The 23,585-nt window shown below is 39.8% G+C and overlaps 1 non-coding gene across 1 annotated transcript; it reads right to left on the bottom strand.

The window, feature by feature from the left end:
- Positions 1-13,201: 13,201 nt before the first annotated feature.
- Positions 13,202-13,308, bottom strand: LOC111766665 (U6 spliceosomal RNA). The gene has a single exon (XR_002798641.1). It is a non-coding gene; the product is annotated as a U6 spliceosomal RNA (small nuclear RNA).
- Positions 13,309-23,585: the final 10,277 nt, after the last annotated feature.

Raw genomic sequence — 23,585 nt, 5'->3', positions numbered from 1 at the left:
GAGAAATGAGTTTATATGGCTACGAGTCTCTAAAAAAGAATCTGGAGGTTGTCAGAAGGATTGCCCTTGTGCACAACTGAGCAGAGTCTCAGAGACAGATAAAGTAGATACAACCCCAGGTATTGGTTCTTTTGAGGGATAAAGAGACCCACGGGTTCTATGGTCATGGCAGATGGGGTTCACTGCCATATCAGATGGCCCTTCTTTGGATCTGGTGTTTCTGCGTGATGGAACTGGACTCAGATGGGATCTCTTTTCACAAGACTTTCATGCTACTTTACTGGAATTGTAGTTGGTGCTGGGGTTTAAGATATATTTAGGGGATTTGAATCTCTGGACTGACAATATGATAGCCAGGCCCTGAGCCTCAACAGACTTCAGCTCCTACACTCTGATTTATTGGACTTACCCCACTCAGCTGACATGGAGTTGAAGAAGGTCAACCACCACACCATGGAGCCTAGAGTGCCTACAACTGAAAGCAGGAGGAGTGCATCCAGTATCCATGTGGAATCTAAGCCCCCACTTGACATAGATGTGCAATGGACACAACCAATCCAATGTCCACAGAGAAAATGTGGCATTGGTGTGGGAAGGGTGGCCATGGTGGCTGCTGGGTGTGGGGAATGGGAAGAAGAGATGAGAAGGGGAGGCGTTTTTGGGACGTGGAGTTGTCCTGGGTGGTGCTTAACGGACAACTACGGGACATTGTAGATCCCCCCAGGGCCCACTGGATGGAACGTGGGAGAGTGTGGGCTATGATGTGGACCATTGACTATGGGGTGCAGTGATGCTCCGAGATGTACTTACCAGGTGCAATGGATGTGTCATGATGATGGGAGAGAGTGTTGCTGTGGGGTGAGTGGGGGGTGGGGGCAGTGGGGTTGAATGGGACCTCATATTTTTTAGTGTAATATTTTAAAAAATAAAATAAAATAATAATAAAAAAAAGAAAAAAAACGAGACTACAAATGCTAGAGAGGACGTGGAGGAATGGGAACACTCATCCACCGCTGGTGGGAATGCAGAAGGATCCAGACATTCTGGAGGACAGTTTGGCGGTTTCTCAAAAAACTAGCCATAGATTTCCCATATGACCCAGGATTTCCACTGCTGGGTATATACCCAGAAGAACTGAAAATAAGGACACAAACTGATATATGCACACCAATATTCATAGCAGCATTGTTCACTACTGCCAAAAGTTGGAATCAACCCAAATGCCTATCAACAGATGAATGGATAAATAAAATGTGGTATATACATACGATGGAATACTACTCAGCTATAAGAGTAAATGCAGTACAAACACATGTGATAACATGGATAAATCTTGAGAACATTATGTTGAGTGAAGCAACCCAGGCATTGAAGGACAAATACTACATGACCTCTCTGATATGAAATAAATAAACCAAGCTGTCTCACAGAGCTAGAGACTGGATGATAAAGTTAAAGGAAGTTGGGGGGTAGAGGAATGTTGTGAGCTGACACCTACTTGGGTGAAATCTATGATAACTGAAGGTAAGTATTTGTACAGGGAAGAGATAAAATGGGGGCATAGGGATACCTTTGGGTGGAGCTTTGTGGGCATGAGGGGTGCTAGGGATGGGAGGATACATCAGATGGCCCAAGAAATTGGAGGAAGGGTAAGAGGAACATTTGAACATAGGTGATTGTCAGGTATGATGTTGAAATTATAATGCAGAGAAAACTCTAAGTTTCTAAGTTACTATGTATTCTATTTCTAATCTTTAAACCCATCACTATATTCCATTTTACTCTTAATGAAACCTGACAATATATTGGGCTTCTTTTTTTGAAGAAGTTTTAGACCACAGAGAGGTTCAACTATGGCAGGGGAGGAGCACTCGTGTGGGGTGCTACTGGTGGGGGTCACATGGTTGGGAGGGAGTTCTCCAGGACATGTATACATGGTACATAGAAAGGTTTGGATATTTTCATATTGGTTTCAGTTGGAAATGACAGCTGAGAGAGTGCTGAATTCCTGGCCAGGGGAGCTCTATCACATTCCTCAATGGAACAGCAGCAATCCCCCAAGTGCAATGGCAAAGACCAACAAAGATGGATGGTCCAACGATGAGCCCTTGATACTGATACCTCCAATTATGTGCCTGTGTGCCTGAAATATGAACTGGCCTAGAGCTTCAGAGTGCCTAAGAATTTCCTCCTGAGAGCCTCCATGTTGCTCAAATGTGGCCACTCTCTAAGCCAAACTCAGCATGTAGGTGCATTGCCTTCCCCCCAGTGTGGGACATGACTCCCAGGATGAGCCTCCCTGGTGCTGAGGGATTACTACCAAGCACCAGCTGATGATGTAACTAGAAAAAGATCTTGAATAAAGAGTTCAACTCAGACCAGCAGAATATCTCAGCCTACATGTAATACCAGGTATTAAAAACTGCATTTTGACTTTTGATAAAAGGGGGAAATAAAAAGGACAAGTGAGTTTATATGGCTATGAGTCTCCAAAAAAGAATTGGGAGGTCATCAGAGGGTTGATGCTTATGCACGCCTCAGGAGGGTACCAGAGACAGCCAAGGTAGATGGAAAAACAGGTGCTGGTTCTCCTGAGGGCTGCAGAGACCCACAGGCTCTATGGTCATGGCAGATGGCTCTGGAGTTCAGGGCCATGTCAGTTGGCCCTACTTTGAAGTTTTTGTTCCTGAGTGTGATGGAGTTGGACTCAGGAATGACCTTTCTACACATGCCTCTTCTGTAACTTTTACCAGACCTGTAGTTAGTGTTTGGGTTGGTGTAATGTCAGGAGACCTGAATCTCTGGACTGTCCATGTGACAGCCATGCCCTGGGCCTCAGGACACTTGTGGCTCCTATCCTCTGGTTTCTTGGACTTACCCTGGCCAGCTGACAGGGGGTGAAGAGGGTCAACCACCATACCAGGGAGCCAAGAGTGCCTACAGCTGCAAGCAGGAGAATTGCATCCATCATCCATGTGGAATCTAAACCCCTTCTTAATGTGGAGGGGGACTGGACATAACCATCTCAGGGTCCATAGGATGGAGGAATAGAGTATCGACCAGAGTGGGCTTATTGATGTTCTGTTGGGGAACTACTGTGATTATTAAGGGAAGAATTTATTATAGTGATGAGGAAAGGGTGGCCACCGTGACTGCTGATGGTAGGAGACAGAAGAGGATATATGGTGTGGGGGCATTTTCAGGATTTGGAGTTCTCCTAGGTGGTGCTGCAGGGATGGATGCTGGACGTTGTGTGTCCTGTCGTGGCCCACTGGGTGGACTTGGGGATAATGTGGACTATAATGTGGACCACTGTCCCCTGGTGCAGTGGTGCTCCAGAATGTATTCGCCAGGTGCAGTGGATGTGCTGCAGTGATGGAAGAGGTTGTTGGTGTGGGAGGGTTAGGGTGGGTGGGTTGAGGGGTATATGGGGACCTCATATTTTTTGAAGGTAACATTTAAAAGATAATAAAGAAGGGGAAAAAAAGAGCCCAAGGGAAAACCATGAGTTTCTCACCCATGTCACTGGAAATGGCAGCCAATGAAGCCCCGTCATTAAGGAAAAAAAGCATCCATGAACCCCTGACTCCCACCAGCCACTGAGTGGGAGGGAGCATTCTCTGGTAAGAAGAGGATTCTGGAGAGGGGTTTCCTATCTGTGGGATTGGTTATCTGGGCCTCCTCTGAACTCTGGGAGGCATACCAGCTGGCTCTAAGGTGACCCCAGGAAGAGGGGATTGGGGAATCTGCTCAGTCAACCCAAGGCACCCAGCTGCCTGGGAGAGAGGAACTTGAGTGGGGAGAGGGCAGAGACAGGCAGTTGATTAGTCTGACTCTGAAAACTATCAAACCTCCAGCTTCCCTAAGGGATAGAGGTGGTATAAATACTCAATAAGCTTTCAAGGCCTTGTTTAGGGTTGCCTGGGAGGAGGAGAGGTCTGGAAGAGGGTCAAGAGTGGTTTCATTGTGGTGAGTTCAGCCACCAAGGTTGCCTTTGAATCTCTGAAGGGACCTCGACATGATGAAGAGAGGGGAAGGGCCATCCATTCACACAGCAGTCACACTCAGCTGACCTGAAGAGAAAGCAATTAGACTAGAAGTGGGGCAGGGACAGAAAGGCATCTAATCAGCAGGATTCTGGCCAAGTGCAAAGATTCTAATCTGTGAAGAAATAGTGGGTGGATAGCTTTCTGAAAGGCTAACCAACCCAATAAGATTAGCTAAAAGAGTTCCTGCCTTGAATATACAAGGTCCCTGGTTTGATTCTTGGCTTTTCTTAGAGAAATGGTCCACTGGGTTATTAGATATCCCTCTGATTCTTTAGGACAGGGAACACAGACATTCTTTTTGTATTAATTTTTCTTGGATCTCTTATTTTTCTTTAAAAAGGTTCCTTTTTTAATTTAACTTAGTTTGCTTGCTAAAACCTGGTTCAAAGCCTGCAGAGAGAAAGCTACAGGGTAATTCATTGATGAACACCAGCAGCCTGAGAATTTCCTTAAGGACCTAAGAGGGAAGGCTGTTTTTCCATGGTTTTTGTTTGTTTGCTTGTTTGTTTATTGTTTTTTAAAAATCTTTTTCCTCCACCCCCTTTTTAAAAATAGGTGCTGCTGTCTTGTTTCTTTTTGTTGAGTTTTCCCTTCCTTTCTTTCCTTTTGTTTACCAATTTTGCCTACCTACACTATTTCTTTTCTTTCTTCATCTTTCTATCTTCTGCTTTCTCTTGTTGTTCTAACATTCCACCTCTTTTTATTTGGTCTTCAATTTTCCTTGTCTTTATTCCTCTCTCACTTTTTCTCTGATTTCTCACTTTTTAAAACTTTTTTCTATTTGTCTTTTCTCTTTCCTTCTCATCATTCTGGCCTTTTAATTATGCTATCTATTTTTCTCTATTTAGTTTCTCATCTCATTATACTACATTTTAAAATTTTATTCCTCTGCACTTCTTGAGTTAATCATTCATTTTCCTAGGTCTTATACAGTTCATCTTCTACCTTTTACTATGATTATTACTATTATTATTTTTCTCTTCTTACCTCTTTCCTTTTCTCAGGCCCTAATTTTTTTTCAATGGAACATAGACAACAGCAAGAAATTGAATAAGAGGAACAAAGTGTCAAAGTAAAAATTTATCACACACAAAGTTTGCCAAGTACAATGAGTGTGTCATGGTGGTGGTGGGGTTGTTGATGTGGGAGGTGTATGGGAACCTCATATTTTTTAAATGTAACATTAAAAAATTAAAGAAAAAAATTAAAACCCTAAATTACAAAGAGAAGCTAAACAACTGAACAAACCCATCAAGATAAACTGATGCTTAGACACCAACAAAAAATTACAAGCCATTAAGAAGATATGGCCCAGTCCAACAAACCAATTAAAAAACAGGAGGAGATGCAGAACATGGAACAACATGTCAAAACAAATATCATTTTAATGAAGTTAAGGAAGAGATGAAGGATATTAAGAAGAAACTGGGAGAAAACACTGAAGAATTTTAAACATACATTAAAAGATAACAGACATGGTGGTGATGAATGGCACAATACAAGAAATAAAAAATGCACTGAGAGCATATAACAGCAGATTTGAACATGCAGAACAAAGAATCAGTGATGTGGAGGACAGTACAGGTGAAATCATACAGATAGTGGAACACATCGACAAAAAGATAGAAAAAAATCCATGAGGGACTCAGGGATTTGAATGACATATGAAACTCTCAAACATACATTATAGGTATCCCAGAGGGAGAAGAAAGGAAAGGGGACAGAAGGTATGTTAGAGGAAATAATGGCTGAAAACTTCCCAAGCCTATTAAAGGACATGGACTTACATACCCAGGAAGTGCAGCACACCCCAAACTGTATAAATCCTAAAAGACCTACTCTGAGACATATTCTTGTCATATTGTCTAATACTCAAGACATAGAATACTGAAAGCAACAAGAGAAAAGAGAACCATCACATACAAGGGAAGCGCAATAAGATTAAGTGCTGATTTCTCATCTGAAACCATGGAGGCAAGATGGCAATGGTATGACATAGTCAAGGTGCTAAAAGAAAAAAAAAAACTTCCAGTCAAGAATTCTCTATCCTGAAAAGCTGGAATTCAAAAATGATGGAGAGTTCAACATATTCACAGATAAATAGAAATTAAGAGAGTATTTCATTAAGAAAAGCTGCACATCCATCAAGTAATACTGAAGAGAGTTTTGCAGGTCAAAAGGAAAAAACAGGAGAGAGAGAGTTGGAGGAGAGTGTAAGAACAATTAAAAAGACAAGAGAAATAAAGACAACATATGGCATATGTAGCAGTTTGATATTATTGATATTGGATTATGTTTGTAAACTAATCGGTTCCACTGGGTATATTGGATTATAGTGGATTCATAGGTTTACTTGATTAAGTAATTGCATAAACCTCTTGTACCAATAGGGCATAAAAGTCATAGCAAAGGACCGACTTGCAGGGCTTTTAATTTTGGAGATTTGATGTTAGAGCTTGATGCTGAAGATGGAGGACCAGGGAGAGAGATGGAACCATTCACCTAATAGTCTACACCTAACCTTGTGGAGCAAACTGAGGAACTGAGCCCAGAGGAACCCAGGAAGCCTGAACCCTCTTAGACATCCACAACCATCATGCTCCAACATATGAAGAGACTTGGGTGAGGGAAGTAACTTATGAACTTATGATTTATGGCCTGGTATCTGTAAACTCCTACCACAAATAAATACCCTTTATAAAAACCAACCAATTTTTGGTATTCTGCATCAGCACCCCCTTGGCTGACTAATACAGAATTTGGTACTGAGGAGTGGGGAAGAGTTTTTACAATTACCAAAATGATGGAATGGTTTTATAAATGGGTAAGGAGTATTTTTTGGAGAAATTGGGAGATGCTTGAAAGAAAAGACCTACAGTGCTTTGAGGAGACTGTTGATAGCAATATGGATAATAAAGAGAATTTTTATGATGCCTTAGAAGTAAATGATGAAACTTTTATTGGCAACTGGAGGAAAGTCAATCCATGTTTTAAAGCTTCAGAGAACTTAGCAAGATTAACTCCTAGTGTTTTATGGAAGGCAGAATTTGAAAATGGTGAGCCTGGACATTTAGCTGAAGAAATGTCCAAAGTAAACCCTTGGCATCTGCTTGCAACTTAATAGCAAAATGCTAGATGAGAGAGATATGCAGAGGACTGAACTGTTGGAAACAAAGAAAATAGAAACTTCTTCTGGAAATTCCAAGGCTCTGGAGATCAAGCTCCCAGATCAAAGTGCCCCACTGGAGGAATTAAATAAACTTGGAATTTTAAAATCAGAATTGAAGATGGAGTTATGTCAGAAAGACATGTGGAAAGTCTTATTGTCTAATGGCTTGGACCCCTGCTTCCTGCATGCTAAGCCAACAGACTTTTTGAGAGAGCTGTATGAACAAAACCACTGTCAGCCTGGAATAAAAGGGACGTGGAAAGCAGAGATTGAAAGAGAAATGACTTCAAGGGGAAAGCCATGGCAGCTGAGACCTGGAATTAGGGCATCATCTTGGGCCAAGAGAGGAACCCCACCCATGTGTACAGGGAGGGTGAGTTTGCCCCAGGAGCTGAAGAGGGTGGATGTTCCTGTCCAATATTCTGGGAGAGTTTATCTGCCCCATGGTACAGAGAGGGTGGAGCACATTCCCAAAGGATTAGGGTGGTTAATTTCAGCAACCCACAGGTCTGAAAGGGATGAATCTGTCCCCTATGGATTAGGGCAGGTCAGGTGGTCGACTCATTGCTCTGAGAGGGTTGATCCTGTATGCCAAAGTTTAGGGGGAAAGTTGTCTTCATGTCACTGTTCAAGGGATGTAAAGACTCTATCCCAAAGATTGGGTAAGGTGTAGCAATCACCCCAACACTCTTGGAGGAAGAGGTCTGGAACTTGTCCAACACCCAGATGCTTGATGAGGGTGGAACCAAGAAAATGGCCATTGGGCAAGCCTGTGGAAAGGGTGGGTTCCCATAAGGCCCCAAGGAGAAAAATAAACATCTTCTCAAGAATGACTCTCAGACTTTGAAATCTAACAGAGGATTCACTACAGGTCTAGTGTACTGTAGAGAAACCATGACTCATGTTTCCCTCCCAGTTTCTCCTTATTGTAATGAAAAGGTTTATCCTTTGTCCATTTGTGTATTGGAAGTAAATGAACTGTTTTGTAAGTTTCAGAGGTCTATAGCAGAGAGAACTTTGCCCCAGTACAAACTGTATTCCTTTAAAATAATTATATGATTTAGTACTTGCATTGTAATTGATTTAAGTTTTTTTAAAATATTATATCTTTTTGGAATTCAGAGAGTGGAGTATAGCAGTTTGATATTATTGATGAATTCCAAAATGAAATATTGGATTATGTTTGTAAACTGATCTTTTCCACTGGATATATTAGATTATATTGGATTCATAAGTTTACTTGATTAAGTATTTATGTAAACCTCTTGTGCCAGTAAGGCATTGAGTCCCCACCCTTTGGTGGGGACTAATACGGAGATGATCGTTTGTTTTTTTCTTTCAATATGTTTATGTGTTGTTTTTTTCTTTCAATATGTTTATGTGTTATTTACATTGTTATCTTATTTGAATCATGTTTGCATGCCAGAGATGAAAACCAATTGGTCATGGTGTATAATTCATTTGATGTGTTGTTGAGTATGGCTAGGAAGTATTTTGTTGAGGATTTTAGCATCCAGGTTCATTAAAGAGATTGGTCTATAGTTTCCTTTTCTTGTGGCTTCTTTGTTTGGTTTTGGTATTAGGGTGATGATGGCAACATAGAATGAGTTAGGCAATGTACCTTCCACTTCTATTTTTTGGAAGAGTTTAAGCAGAATTGGTGTTAGTTCTTACTGGAATGTTTCATTGAATTCATCTGTGAAGCCATCTGGGCCTGTGCACTTCTTGGTTGAGAGGCTTTTGATGATTAATTCTATCTCATTACATGTGATTGGTCTGTTGGGTTCATCAATTTCATCTTTCATCAATGAAGGCTGCTTGTATCTTTCAAGATATTTGTCCATTTCCTCTCAATTGTCCATCTTGTTGTTATGTAATTTTTCAAAGTATCCTCTTACGATACTCTATTTCTGTGGGGTCAGTGATGATATCTTCTTCCTCATTTCATGTATTTGCATCTTCTCTCTTTTTTTTTCTGTGTTAACCTTGCTAAAGGTTTGTCCATGTTATTGATCTTCTCAAAGAACCTGCTTTTGGTTTTGCTCATTTTTTTCTAGTCCTTTCTTATTTTCCATTTCATTTAGTTTTGCTCTAATCTTTGTGATTTCCTTCTTTCTACTTCCTTTGGAATTAGTTTGTTGTTCAATTTTTCAATTCCTCCAGGTGTGCAGTTAGGTCTTTGACTTTAGCTCTTTCTTCTTTTGTAATAAAGGAATTTATGGCTATGAATTTTTCTCTCAGTACAGCTTTTCTGCATCCCATAAGTTTTGATATGCTGTCTTGTCATTTTCATTTGTAATAAGGTAGTGACTGATTTCTTTAGCAGTTTCCTCCTTGACCCACTGTTTGTCCAAGACTGTGTGTTAAACTTCCATATCTTTGTGCCTCATCTCGTTCTCTGTCCTTTATTGATTTTCAACTTCATTCCATTGTGGTCGGAGAAATTACTTTGTATAATTTCAATCTTTTTTAATTCATTCAGATTTGTTCTTTGGCCTAGCATGTGGTCTATCCTAGAGAATGATCCATGTGCACTGAAGAAGAAGGTATATCCCACTGGATTTGGGTGTAAAGTTCTGTATATATTTATTAGATCCAAGTCCTCTAATATATTATTCAAAGTCTTTGTTTCCTTATTGATTCTCTGCTGAGATGTTCTGTCTAATGGGGATAATGGTGTATTAAAGTCCCCCACTATAACTGTATAGGCATAGATTACTCCCCTGAGTTTTTTCCAGTGTTTACCTCATGTTTTTTGAGGTGCCCTGGTTATGTGCATAAATCTTTATGATTGTTCTTTCTTTTTGATAGATTACCTCTTTTATTAAAATATACTGTCCATTTTTTTCTCTTACAATATTTTTGCATTTAAAGCCTATTTTGTCTGATATTAGTATATCTCTTCCACCCTTTTTTGGTTATTGTTTGCTTGTAGAATAGTTTTCCAGCCATTCATTTTCAGCCTCCTTGCATTCTTGGGTCTAAGGTGGGTTTCTTGTAGACAGTATATAGATGGGTCATATTTCCTTCCCCATCCGCCTGTGTGGGTCTTTTGAATGTTGAGTTTAATCTGTTAACATTTAATGTTATTACTGTCCAGGAATTACTTACATTAGACATATTATCTTTAGGTTTATATATGCTGCTTTAGTCAGCCAAAGGAGGGCTGATGCAAAATAGCAGAAATTGGTTGGTTTTTATAAAGGGTATTTATTTGGGATAGGAACCTAGAGATAGCAGGCCATAAAACATAAGTTACTTCCCTTATCAAAGTTTATTTTCACATGTTGGAGCAAGATGGCTGCTGACATCTGCAAGGGTTCAGGCATCCTGGGTTCCTCCTCTCTAGGGTCTTGCTTTTCTCTAGGTTAAAGGTTCCTTTCTTCCCAGGGCTTTCTTCCCTTTCCTCTGTGTGCTTACTTCCTGGGGCTCTAGCTTAAGAATTAAGCATCAAACTCCGACATCAAAATTCCAACATTAAGAACCCCCAACTCTGTCATTTGCCATGCCATTTATCAGTGAGTCCCCACCCACCAAGGTGTGGGGACTCAATGCCCTAATGACATGGCCCAATCATAATTTAATCATGCCCAGGTACAGACCAGATTACAAACATAATCCAATAACTATTTTTGGAATTCATAACCATATTTTTTTAAAGATTTATTTATTTTATTTTATTTCTCCCCCTGCACCCCAGTTGTCTGTTCTGTGTCTATTTGCTGCGTGTTTTTCTTTGTCCACTTCTACTGTCAGCGGCATGGGAATCTGTGTTTTCTTTTCTTTTTTGTCTTTATTTATTTTTTTAATATTACATTCAAAAACTATGAGGTCCCAAAATACCCCCCACCTGCCTCACCCCACTCCTCCCCCCATAACAACAATCTCCTCCATCATCATGTGACATTCATTGCATTTGGTGAATACATCTCAGAGCACTGCTGCACCTCATGGTCAATGGTTCACATCATAGTCCACACTCTACCACGTTCCACCCAGTGGGCCATGGGAGGACATACAATATCCGGTAACTGTCCCTACAACATCACCAAGGACAACTCCAGGTCCCAAAAATGCCTCCACATCTCATCTCTTCCTCCCATTACCTACCCCCAGCAGCCACCATGGCCACTTTCTCCACACCCAATGCCACATTTTCTTCAATTACTAATCACAATAGTTCATGAATAGATTATCAGTAAGTCCACTCTAATTCATACTCTATTCCTCCATCCTGTAGACCCTGGAATGGTTGTGTCCACTCCACATCTGTAACAAGAGATTCCACATGGATGCTGGATGCAATCCTCCCACTTTCAGTTGTAGGCATTCTTGGCTCCATGGTGTGGTGGTTGAACTTCTTCAACTCCATGTTAGCTAAGTGGGGTAAGTCCAATAAATCAGAGTGTAGGAGCTGAAGTCTGTTGAGACCCAGGGCCTGGCTATCACATGGTCAGTCCAGAGATTCAGTTCCCCTGGGTATATATTAAACCCCAGCACCAACTATAGTTCTGGTAAAAGTAACAGGAGAGGCTTGTGAAAAAAGATCACATCTGAATCCAGCTACGTCACACAGAAACACAAACTCCAAAAAGGGCCAACTGGCATGGCACTGAACTCCATCTGCCATGTCCATAGAACCTGTGGGTCTCTGTAGCCCTCAGAAGAACAAATACCTGGGGTTGTATCTACTTTATCTGTCTCTGGGACTCTGCCCAGGTGTGCATAAGGGCAACCTGTTCAATAACCTCCCAGCTCTTTTTGGAGACTCATAACCATATAAAATAATTTGTCCTTTCCATTTCCCCCTTGATTCAGATCAAAAAGCATTTTTAACTCCGGGTATTTTATGTAGACTGAGATATTCTGCTGGTCCAAGTTGACCCTTTTATTCAAGGTCATTTTCTGGTTACATTATCAGCTGGTACTTGGTAGTAATCCCTCAGCGTCATGGTGGCTCATCCCCAGGAGTCATGTCCCATGCTGGGGGGAAGGCAACGCATTTACATGCTGAGTTTGGCTTTGAGACTGGCCACATTTGAGCAACACGGAGGCTCTCAGGAGGTAACTCTTAGGCACCCTGCAGCTCAAGGCCTTGTTCTTATTTCAGATGCACAGGATCACAAGCATAGTCATTAGTATCAAAGGCTCATTGTTGGACCTTCATTCTTTTTTGGTCTTTGCTGTTGCACTTGGGGGATAGTTGCTATTCCTTTAGGGACTGTGATAGAGCGCCCCTGGCTAGGAACTCAGCACTCCCTCAGTTGTTTTTAATTGTATCCACTATGAAAATATCCAAACATTTTTATGTACCCTGGATAAATGCCCTGTAGAACTCCCTGCCAACCATGTGTCCCCTGTCAATAACATCCCACACCAGTATTCCTCCGCTGCCATTGTTGAACCTCTCTGTGATCCAAAACTTCCTGAAAAGTGAAGTGCAATATATTGCCGGTTCCATTAATAGTAATATGGTATATAGCCTTGAGTTTAAAGGTTAGATATAGAATACATATTAATTTGGAAAAATTATGGTAAAAATAAATTGGGATATCATAACATTTTAAAATGCAAAATCTTTGTTTTTGATGTTTTGCCTTCCATCACTGCAATAAGTGTTACCCTGTATGCAAATTGGCAAGGCAACTACTTTTGTCTTTTCCTCAGTGCCTACATCCTATCTTTTTCTTTTTTCTAATTATTAAGCTTATCTTCACAAGAGTTTTAGATCACAGTAGTTCATATATACAATATACAGTACTCCCACATATCCAACATAAAACCTTTTCCCTTCCACAGCAATAATCTTTTTTTTCAAATTCTACTCAATTTATTCATTTTTTAGAAAATATTACATTCAAAAAATATGAAGTCCCCATTCACCCCCATCGCCCCCACCCCACCACTCCCCCCACAGTAACACTCTCCCCCATCATCATGACACATCCATTGTATCTGGTGAGTACATCTCTGGGCATCGCTGAAAAATATGGAACGCTTCATGAATTTGCATGCCATCCTTGTGCAGGGGCCATGCTAATCTTCTCTGTATCATTCCAATTTTAGTATATGTGCTGCCGAAGCGAGCACCACAGCAATAATCTTTTTACATGTTCATACTATATTTACTGAAACTGATATACAGATATTGAGACAATACCTTTCAAACAAGGTAACATTTGTGTTTACATTGTGGTTTATATTTTAGACTATATAATTTTCTAAATTTTTAGTCATCTTATGTTTTATATTATGATTTACATTTCAGCCTATCAGCCCCTATATATTTTTGGTGTAATTTAACATGTTTTATATCCATCCTTGCATACTCTTGTGGAACACTTCTATTGCCCACACAGTTACATTGGTTCCATCTGTTCAATTCCTCTTTCCCCCTCCCCTAAGGGCCACAGTGACAGTCAATCTCCATTGCTTGAAGGGCCATGTTCAGAGCCCTGTTGCATGTTCTTGCAACAGCATTGAGGGCTTGACATGCTCAACTGCCCTAATGCACTGGGAGCCACCATTTCTCTTGAGAGATACAATTCCCTCTATTTGAGGGTATCAGTCCTCCCCAGGATGTGGGTATACCCTCACTTTCATTATATGGGTCTCTGTCCAATGATATAACCCACTATGTCAAAATGAGCACTCACACACTCCCAAGGAGCCTGTCCTGCATCGGATTATCCCCCTCAAGCGTCTTAAACAGGTAACCTTCCTTATATTTTTGAAAAAGTTTTCTCAGCATTATACTCTCAACCAAATACTGGACAATCTCCTATGTTCATATGTTCTCCCACACTCCCCCCAATTTCTTGGGCAATATTACCCATCCTCCCATCCCTCAAGGGTGCCTCACATATTTGGAGGCACCCTTGTTAGGAGCATAAATGTGTATGATTACTCTTTCTTCTTGAAAGATTATCCCTTTCACTAATATGTAGTGTCCATCTTTGTCTCTCACAATTGTTTTGCATTTAATGTCTATTTTGTGTGATATTAATATAGCTACTCCTGCCCTTATTAGATTATTGTTTGCTTGTAAAATTGTTTTCCAGCCATTTACTTTCAACCTCCTTGAATCCTTGGGTCTAAGATGTGTTTCTTGTAGACAACATATAGATGGGTCATATTTCTTTATCCAGTATTCCAGTCTGAGTCTCGACAGCTGCATTTAATCCATTGACATTCAGTGATATTACTTTCAAGGAACTACTTATATTAGCCATATTTTCTTTGGATTTGTCTTTGTCATATTGTGTTTGGTTTTCTTTTTCTGTTTTGTCTTTTTTGTTGCTCTTACACTCTCCTCCAAGTCTGCCTCTCCTGCTTTTTTTCTTTCTTTCTGCAGAAATCCCTTTAGTATTTCTTGAAGGAGAGGATTCTTGTTGGCATACTCTCTTAGTTTCTGTCTATCTGTGAATGTTTTGAACTCTCCATCACTTTTGAATGCTAACTCTGCTTGATAGAGTATTCTTGGTTGGAAATTTTTTCTTTTAGTACCCTGACTATATCATACCACTGCCTTCTTGCCTCCATGGTTTCAGATGAGAAATCAGCATTCAGTCTTTTGGAGCCTCCTTTGTATGTGATAGTTCTCTTGTCTCTTGCTGCTTTTAGTATTTTCTCTTTGTCTTGAGCATTGGATAATTTGTCAAGTATATGTCTTGGGGTAGACCTGTTCAGATTTATGCTGTTTGGCATGTGTTGTGCTTCCTGGACTTGGACCTCCATCTCCCTCAGTAGGTTTGAGAAGTTTTCATCCATTATTTCCTCCTACACCCCTTCAGTCCCCTTCCCTTCTTTTCTCCTTCTGGGATGCCTATAATGCATATGTTTGTGCATTTTGCATTGTCATTCAGGCCCCTAAATCCCTGTTGGGCTTTTTCTATCTTTTTATCAATCAGTTCTACTATCTGTTTAATTTCAGATGTATTGTCTTCCACATCACTAATTTTCTCCTCTGCCTCTTTGAGTCTGCTCTTATTTGCTGAGTGTATTTTTGATTTCTTGAATTGTGCTGTTCATCATCATCATATCTGTTATCTTTTTGTTTATGATTGCAATTTCTTCTTTATTGTCTCCAAGTGATTTCTTTATATTCTTAATCTCTTCCTTCACTTCATCAAATTGGTCCCTAGTATATGTTTTGAGAGCTTTAATTACTTGTTTGATGTTCTGCTCCTCTTCCTGGTTTTTAGTTTGTTCATTGGATTGGGGTATGTTTTCCTGATTATTGGTTTGGTTTGTAGTTTTCTGTTGTTGTCTGGTCATCATTTTATCTTGACAGATTTTTTTTTTTTTTTTGCATGAGAAAGAATCTTTACTTTTAAATGATTACCAGTACATTAAGCAATAACATATAATAAGTCTTGAATTCTATCTAGTAAGTTTTTATTAAAAGAAACTAAAAGCAGCTCAGTTATTCTGGTATTCATTGTTCAAACTCTTAGCCAGAAAGGACTGCTTTAAGCTTCACACATGTTACAAATGACTATTTACTACTTTTTCATAGATAAAGCCCCTGACCTTTAAGAAAGCCTTAAGGAAATAAAATATTTAACCCCTTTCTTTCTTTAAATGTGGTTTTTGGTACTAGATCTAAGAAAGAAAAAATCAGTATTGCCACATATATGTTTGAGCTTAATGGAAAAGGAAAACAGACAATATATACCCATTAAATTTATAAGAAACAGGAGGTAAAAAGATGAAATTCTTTGGATAAGTGCTAAGTCTGTACAAAGAAACTAGGTTTGCTACTCTCTAAAAAGTGAAAGGACCTACTACATAATATATAGAAATAAGTTAATGCCTTTCCCCAAGAATATAACTCCAGCTTTGCTAAAGCTTCATATTCCATGTGAAGGCATCTAAAATGCCCACCCATGGAACAGGCACTTCTTCTCTCCTATCCACTTATGCGGTAGTTTTCATGGATTTCTGGTCGGATGTCACAGACAAAGGCCAAGAGGTTATCCAGGACTTCATCCCTGCTCTGCTGGAAGTAGTTCTGGAGCATGGTCATCTTCTCCTGGGTCTCCTTCTCCACTTCAGTGGGATCCCAGAGCCGCAGCTTTGTTGGCCTTGAACTCCTTCTCTCTCTGCAGGCGGTACTGTTCAATTTCAACCTGAGCTTCTTCTTTGGTCTGCTTCAGCCTCTGGTTCTTTTGCTTGCAAGCCTTGGACACTTTCTTGGCCTGCAGGAGCTGCTGGGTGCCCTGGGACTGAGAAGCACTGGTGGCAGGGACTCTCGAGGCCCAGGCTAGCAGCCTAAAAGGGCTTGCGAGTCCCCTCAGGTCAGCTGACCTATCTTGGCAGATTTTTTCAGTTGCTTAGCTTCTTTTTCTAGTTTGGAGTTTAATTAGTTGTTGTTTTGCATGCACGTTAAGTCTTCTCTTTGTCACTTTGTTCTTATTCTATTTCCTTGTTGTTGGCTAAGTTCACTTGAAGTAAATTATTAGGTCAGGAGAAAGCAAAAGGAGTAGGAAAAGGAAATGAATAATAGCAGTATTGATAGTAAATATTAACAGAGAAGCCATATGAGATCTAATATTAAACTCATGTAATATATATAGAGTTAAAACAGTGAGAAAAGTAGAGTAAGTATAATGAGGGAGTAAATGGAATATGTGGAGGAATATAGTGTGAACTGAAAGGCCAGTGAGTTCAGGAGAGTGGGAAAGAGAAAAGAAATGACAATAATATAAAGAGTGAATATAAGACAGAAAACAGAACAAAGGTATTAGAAATAAAAAGCCAGAAAAATAGGGGGGCAAACAAAGAGAAACAATCCATGATGGAGGATAGAAAGATACAGAGGAAAGGGGATAGTGTTGGTGGCCAAAATCAATACACACAGAAAAGAGTAAATGGAGGATGAGGAAATACAGCAAATGTGAAGTTCTCCCTGCAGCCCCTAATGTAAAAAGAATAAAATAGAAGAGAAAGAAAGAAAGAGGAAAAAAGGGGCAAATGGGAGAGGGGAAGTCAGCAAGAAAAAGAAAAAGTGATAAAAAGAACAAAGAAAGAAAAACGGGCCAAGCAGGGATAAAGAGGAAGTAAAAACAAGACAAACCAACCAAATACTAGGGTAAGTTTCAAGGAAGGAATCCTCTTTGTAGTTAAATAAAAGGCTTAGGAATCTGACCTTCACCCTTTCTCCCTTCCTCACTTCCCTGTCTCCCAGACAGCAGGAAAGCTGCCTGAGAGGTCTGGTAGGAAATTCAAGTGGGTCCTTGTTGAACCAGCTCCACACAGAAAATAATGACTCTTAATTTCCAGAGAGAGAGCACCCACACCTCACCAGGAATCCCAAGTATGCTATTGGAAGCTTAGACAGCACCTCCTACAGTCCCTCCCTTTAGGTGTGCTATAAGAGGGCTTGTTGATTTTCTAACTCCATCTTTTCCCAGGCCAAGTTTCCTATCCCTGGGTATTTAGGTGAATTGGGCTTTCTCAGCAGATTTGCCACTCCTCTCTTCCCAGACTCTCCCCAAGCCAGCTGATATGCTCCTCCACGTGCAAAAAAAAAGGGGGGAGGGGGGACCAGAAAATTGAACCCACACTCACTGGCCCTTCTGGTGCACCCCCCACCGAATCCCTCCCACTCATGGAGTCAGTCCAAAACCAGAGGTCTAGGGCAATCCTGAACCTCCGGGATCCCTGGACTTGAGAAAGAGAAGTCTGGGACACTGCAGACTCAGGGTATGTATGTCTGTGGAATGCAGGCTATGGGGGCTTAGGGGACATGGACCTGGGGATGACACATCTGGGCCCAGGAATGCTGCCACACAACTGACAGTTCTTAGGGAACACCATGGCAGCCAGCCCTAGGGGGAAGGGTCCTATTTCCCCACAGCCTCTGACCTCCGTACTTACAACCCACAATTCTAACTTTAGCAAGGGCTACCGCTGTCACTGTCTATCCAAATCGATGTCCACACACCTCCTGCCTTGTAAGCCCCCAAAACAGCCCACTCTGGCAAGACTCCAACCCCATTCGGTTGCCTCTTTGCAAGAGAGACTGTGGGTGCACTCACTCAGGCACCATCTTGCCTCCTCCCATTCCCTTGGACTCTTTATCTGTTTGTCTAGTTCCCTCCAGATTGATGCCCTGAAGCCTCCTGCTCTATGGGTTTCCAAAACATCTCACTCAGGTAGGATTTTGGACCTTTTCAGCCATTTTTTTTGCAAGAGAAATGCACACCTAAACTGACACCATCTTGCCGGATTTCGAGTCAAGAAGTAGGAGCCCACCAAGATAATTCTTCTTATTTAAAACAGTTGTGGCTACTAAGGACCCATTTCCCTTCTAAATAAATTTGACAATTGCCTTTTCCATTTCTGTAAAAAGGATGTTGAGAATTTTATTGGGACTGTGTTGAAATCTGTAAATCAGTTTAGATAGAATGGACATCTTAACAATATTTAGTCTTAAAACCCAGGAAAAAGGAATGCTCTTCTATTTATTTAGCTCTTCTTTTGTTTCTTTCAGTAATGTTATGCAGTTCTTTGAATATAAGTTCTTAATGTCCTTGGTTAAATTTATTGCTAAATATTTTATTCTTTTCATCTCTATTCCAGATGGAATTTTTTCCTGCTTTCCTCCTCACATTGCTCAATTTTAGTGTGTAGAAAGCTACTGATTTTGGCATATTAATCTTGCATCCTGACACTTGGCTGAATTTGTCTATGAGTTCTAGGAATATTATTGTAGATTTTTCAGGATTTTCTAGGTGTAGTATCATTTCATCTGCAAATAGCAACAGTTTTCATTCTTCCTTTCTTATTTGTGTGTTTTTTATTTCTTTTTCTTGCATAATTTATATATCTGGAACTTCTAGGACAATATTGAAAAATAATGGTGACACTATTTATTCTTTTCTTGTATCTGATATCAGTGGGAAAGTTCTCACTGTTTCATCATTGAGTACAATGCTAGCTCTGTGTTTTTAATACAAGCACTCTACCATGTTGAAAGTGACTCCTTCTATTCCTAGGATAATTTTGGAGTATTTTAAACAAGAAAGAACATTGTATTTTGCAATGGTCTTTCTGCATCATGTCCCATGCTGGGGGGGGAAGGTAATGCATTTATATGGTGAGTTTGACTTAGAGAATGGCCACATTTGAGCAACATGGAGGCTCTCAGGAGGTACCTCTTAGGCACCCTGCTGCTCTACATCTAGTTGGAATTTCAAGCACACAGGCTCATAAGCATAGTCATCAGTATCAAGGACCCATCATTGGACTATCCTTCTTCTCTGGTCTTTGCCCCTGTACATGGGGGATTTTTACTGTTCCATTGGGGAGTGCAAAAGAGTTTCCCAGAATCAGAACTCAGCTGTCCTCAGTTGTCATGTGATACTCTACACTCTATGTCAATACCCAACAAACATCCAAATATATCTATATACACTATATACATGCCCTGAAAGTCTCCCTCCCACTCATGCATCCCCCAGCAATGCACCCTTCATCAATGCTCCTCCCAACATAGTTGAACCCTTCTGTGATCCAAAACTTCTTTAAAAATGAAGTCTAATACATTGCCAAATTCAATTAATAAGAAAATGAAATAGCAATGATAGGCTTAAAGATTAGAAATAGAGTACATAACAATTTAGAAAAACTAAAATAAAGTAAAAAATAAATTAATGCATTAAAAAATGAAAAATATCATAAAACTTTTTTTTAAGTTTTGCCTTTCATCAGTATAATAGGCTTTGCTCTGTGTTTACAGTAGCAAGGCAATCTCTTCCATTTCTTTCTCAGTGTCTTCATCCTTTTAATTTATCTTCAAAAAATTTCTAGGTCACTGTAAATTCACAAATAGGATACAGGGAACACCCATATGCCCAATATCAAACTCTTTTCCCCCTTCCCCAGCCAAGACCTTTTTACATGTGGATATTACATCTGCTGCAATGGATGCACAGATATTGAAGCATAGCTATTAACCATGGTTCCATTATGGCTTACATTATGACTTACATTTTAGACTGTATGATTTTATAAATTTTTAGAGTGGACATCACCATACCAGGGTCTTCAGGATGGAGTAATAAAATATGTATTAGAGTGGACTTACTGGTATTCTGCTATAGAATTATTGTGACTCTGGCAATGGAAGAAATTTTATCATTGGTGTGGAGACTGTTGCCATGGGTTTTGCTGAAGGCAGGGAGAGGGAAAAAGAGGTGTGATATTGGGGGATTGCTGGGACTTGGAGTAGCCCTAAAAAGTACTGCAGGGACAGATGAAGGACATTATATATCCTACTGTAACCCACTGAATGAACTGGTAGAAAGTGTAACCTAAAACATAAACTATAATCCATGCTGTGTTGCAATGCTCCAAAAAGTATTCATCAAATGCAATGAATGTACCATACTAATGACAGAAGTTGTCAATGTGGGAGGAGTGGGGGTTGTGGGGAGTGGAGTATATGGGAACCTCAAATTTTTTATTGTAACATTTTGTGTGATTTATGTATCTTTAAAAAAAGATTTAAAAAATCTGAACTATAAAAAAAGCGTATTACATAGCTATAGTCGTAAAAACAGAATGATGCTGGCTTTAAGATAGATGTATTGATCAATACAACTGAATTGAGAATTCAGAAATAGATCCTCAAATATACCATCAAGATTTTGTACAAGGACCTCAAGCCCACCCACCTGGACCAGAACAGTCTATTCAATAAATGGTGCTGGGACTTGATATCCATATCAAAAGGAAAGAAGAATGACCACTATCTCATATCTTCTATAAAAATCAACACAGATTGCATCAAGGATCCAAATATAAAAGTTACAACCATAAAACTCCTAGAAGAAAATGTAGGGAATTACCTTCAAGACATTATGGTAGATGGTAGTTTCTTAAACCTTACACAAATTATATGATCAATAGGAGAAAAAATAGAAAAATGGGACCTCATTAAAACTAAATACTTTTGTTCTCCAAACTACATATCTGATAAGGGCTTGTTATCCATGCTTTATAAAGTCATCTTACAACTCAATGATAAAAAGACAAACCACCCAATGAAAAGTGAGTGAAAGACTTAAATATTTTCCCAAAGAGCAAACACAAATGTACAAAATAGACTTTAAAAAATTCAATATTACTAGCTTATAAGGAAATGCATATCCAAAGTACATTGAATATAGGGGACTCCCATATATCCAACATCCCTTTCCCCCTTCCCTATTGATAACCTTTTTACATGTGGATGGTACACTTGTTATAACTGATGTACAAATATTGAAACATAGCTACTAACCATGGTCAGTAGTTTACCTTATATTTTACATTTTAGACCATAAACTTTTATAAATTTTGATGTAATTTAACTGGCCTGTACACATCATTGCAAAATCATGCAGAACACTTCCATTGACCACTAAATATCCCCTCTACCATCTATTTTATTCCTCCCTCCCACTCTCCTTGGGGCTCACAGTGACCATTAGGTTTTACTCCTTGAAGAACAAGATTCATAGATGCAACAATTTGAGGACTTGACACACTAGTGTTTCCTCCCCTATTAGGAACCACCCATGCTCTCAAGAGATATCCTCCCCTCTATTTGTAAGAAATGCACCATCCACATATAAAAAGGTTATTGAAAGTACTGGGAGAGAGTGTAAACTACAATGTAAACTATAATCCATAGGGTTCAGCAGTGCTCCAAAATGTAGTCACCAAATACAATGAATGTGCCACAATGATGAGGAAGGTTGTTGATGTGGAAGGAGTTGGGTGTGGGGTATGTGGGAACCTCTTACATTTTTTAATGTAACCTTTTTTGTGATTTATATATCTTTAAAAAAACAATTTAAGAAAAAATAAATAAATTTTAAAAATAAAGAGAAAAAAGGTTATTGATACAGCAAGGTGGAAAAGGAGAATTGTTCAGTATATAGGAGTCCCTTGTGTTCTATAAGTGATGTTACTGTGACCTAAACCTACTTTGAAGACAAAATGAAAAAAAGTAAGGCACAGTGAAAGAAGTTGGTGAAAATGCCACTGTATACAGGACAACAGTTATTACAGTTATGAAAGGCAAAATATAAAAAAAATTAATTTTTTAATATTGCTTTTTTAACTATTACAGTTTTTCTACATTATTATGCATTTTATTTCTTGTGTTTAAACCCATCATTACTCTATGATTTTTCTATTACTTGAACTTGGCAATATTTTTTACTTGATTTTTGAAGAAGTTTTGGATATTAGAAGGGTTACAACTATGGCAGGGAAGGATCATTGGTGTGGGGTGTCGGTGATAGGGGATACATGGGAGGAAGTTCACTTGGGCATACACATAAGGTATTTAAATATGTTCAGATATTCATGGGACATTGCCACAGTGGATAGAGATTCACACAGTGGATAGAGATTCACTCAATTCCCATCCTGGGGAGCTCTACCACATTCTCTAATGGAAGAGCAACAATCCCCCAAGGAAATGACTCCTGGGTATAAACCTCCCTGGAACCAAGGTGTTACTACCAAGAACTGGCTGGTGATACAACTGGAAAAAGACCTTGAATAAAAGGGGGGAAAGGTAAAAACAAATGAGTTTATATGGCTAAGAGACTTCAAAGTAAGTTGGGAAGGTCATCAGTGATGTAATGCTTATGCTCATCTGAGCAGGATCTCATAGACAGCCAAAGTAGATACACCCCAAATAATGGGGTCCTGAAGGCTCTGGAGACATGCAGGTCCTGTGGTCATGGCAGATAGCTCCAGAGTTTGGTGCCTTGCCAATGGACCTTATTTTGGAGTTTGTGGTCCTGAGTGTGACAGAGTTAGACTCAGGTGTGACTTCTCTACACATACCTCTTCTATCCCTTTTAATTGAACTTACAGTTGGTGCTGGTGTTAGTAGGTTAATGTCCAAGAGACTTGAATCTCTTGGTTGTCCATTTGCCAGCTGGGCCCTGAGCCTTAGTGGTGTTGCAACCCTTATTCTGAGGTTCATTGGACTCACCCAGGACAACTAACAAGGAGATATGGATGGACAAACACCACATCAAGGAACCAAGAGAGTCTACAATTGCAAGCAAGAGACTCCCATTGATCATCCCTATGGGATTGAAGCCCCCTCTCAATTAGAGGTGGAGTGGGCATCATCATCCCAGAAACCTCAGGATTGGGAATAAATTATGGACCAGAATGGACTTACTGGTAGTCTACTATAGACTTACAATGATTCTAGCAATGGAAGAAATTATATCATTAATGTGGAAACAGTGGCCCTGAAGGTGCTGAAGTCAGGGAGAGGGAAATAGATGTGTAATATGGGGGCATTTTTGGGACTTGAAATTGTCCTGAATGACATTGCAGAGACAGAC

Source organism: Dasypus novemcinctus, chromosome 4 (assembly GCF_030445035.2).
Source record: "Dasypus novemcinctus isolate mDasNov1 chromosome 4, mDasNov1.1.hap2, whole genome shotgun sequence".
NCBI lineage: Eukaryota > Metazoa > Chordata > Mammalia > Cingulata > Dasypodidae > Dasypus > Dasypus novemcinctus.
This window is presented reverse-complemented; position numbering and strand designations above follow the sequence as displayed.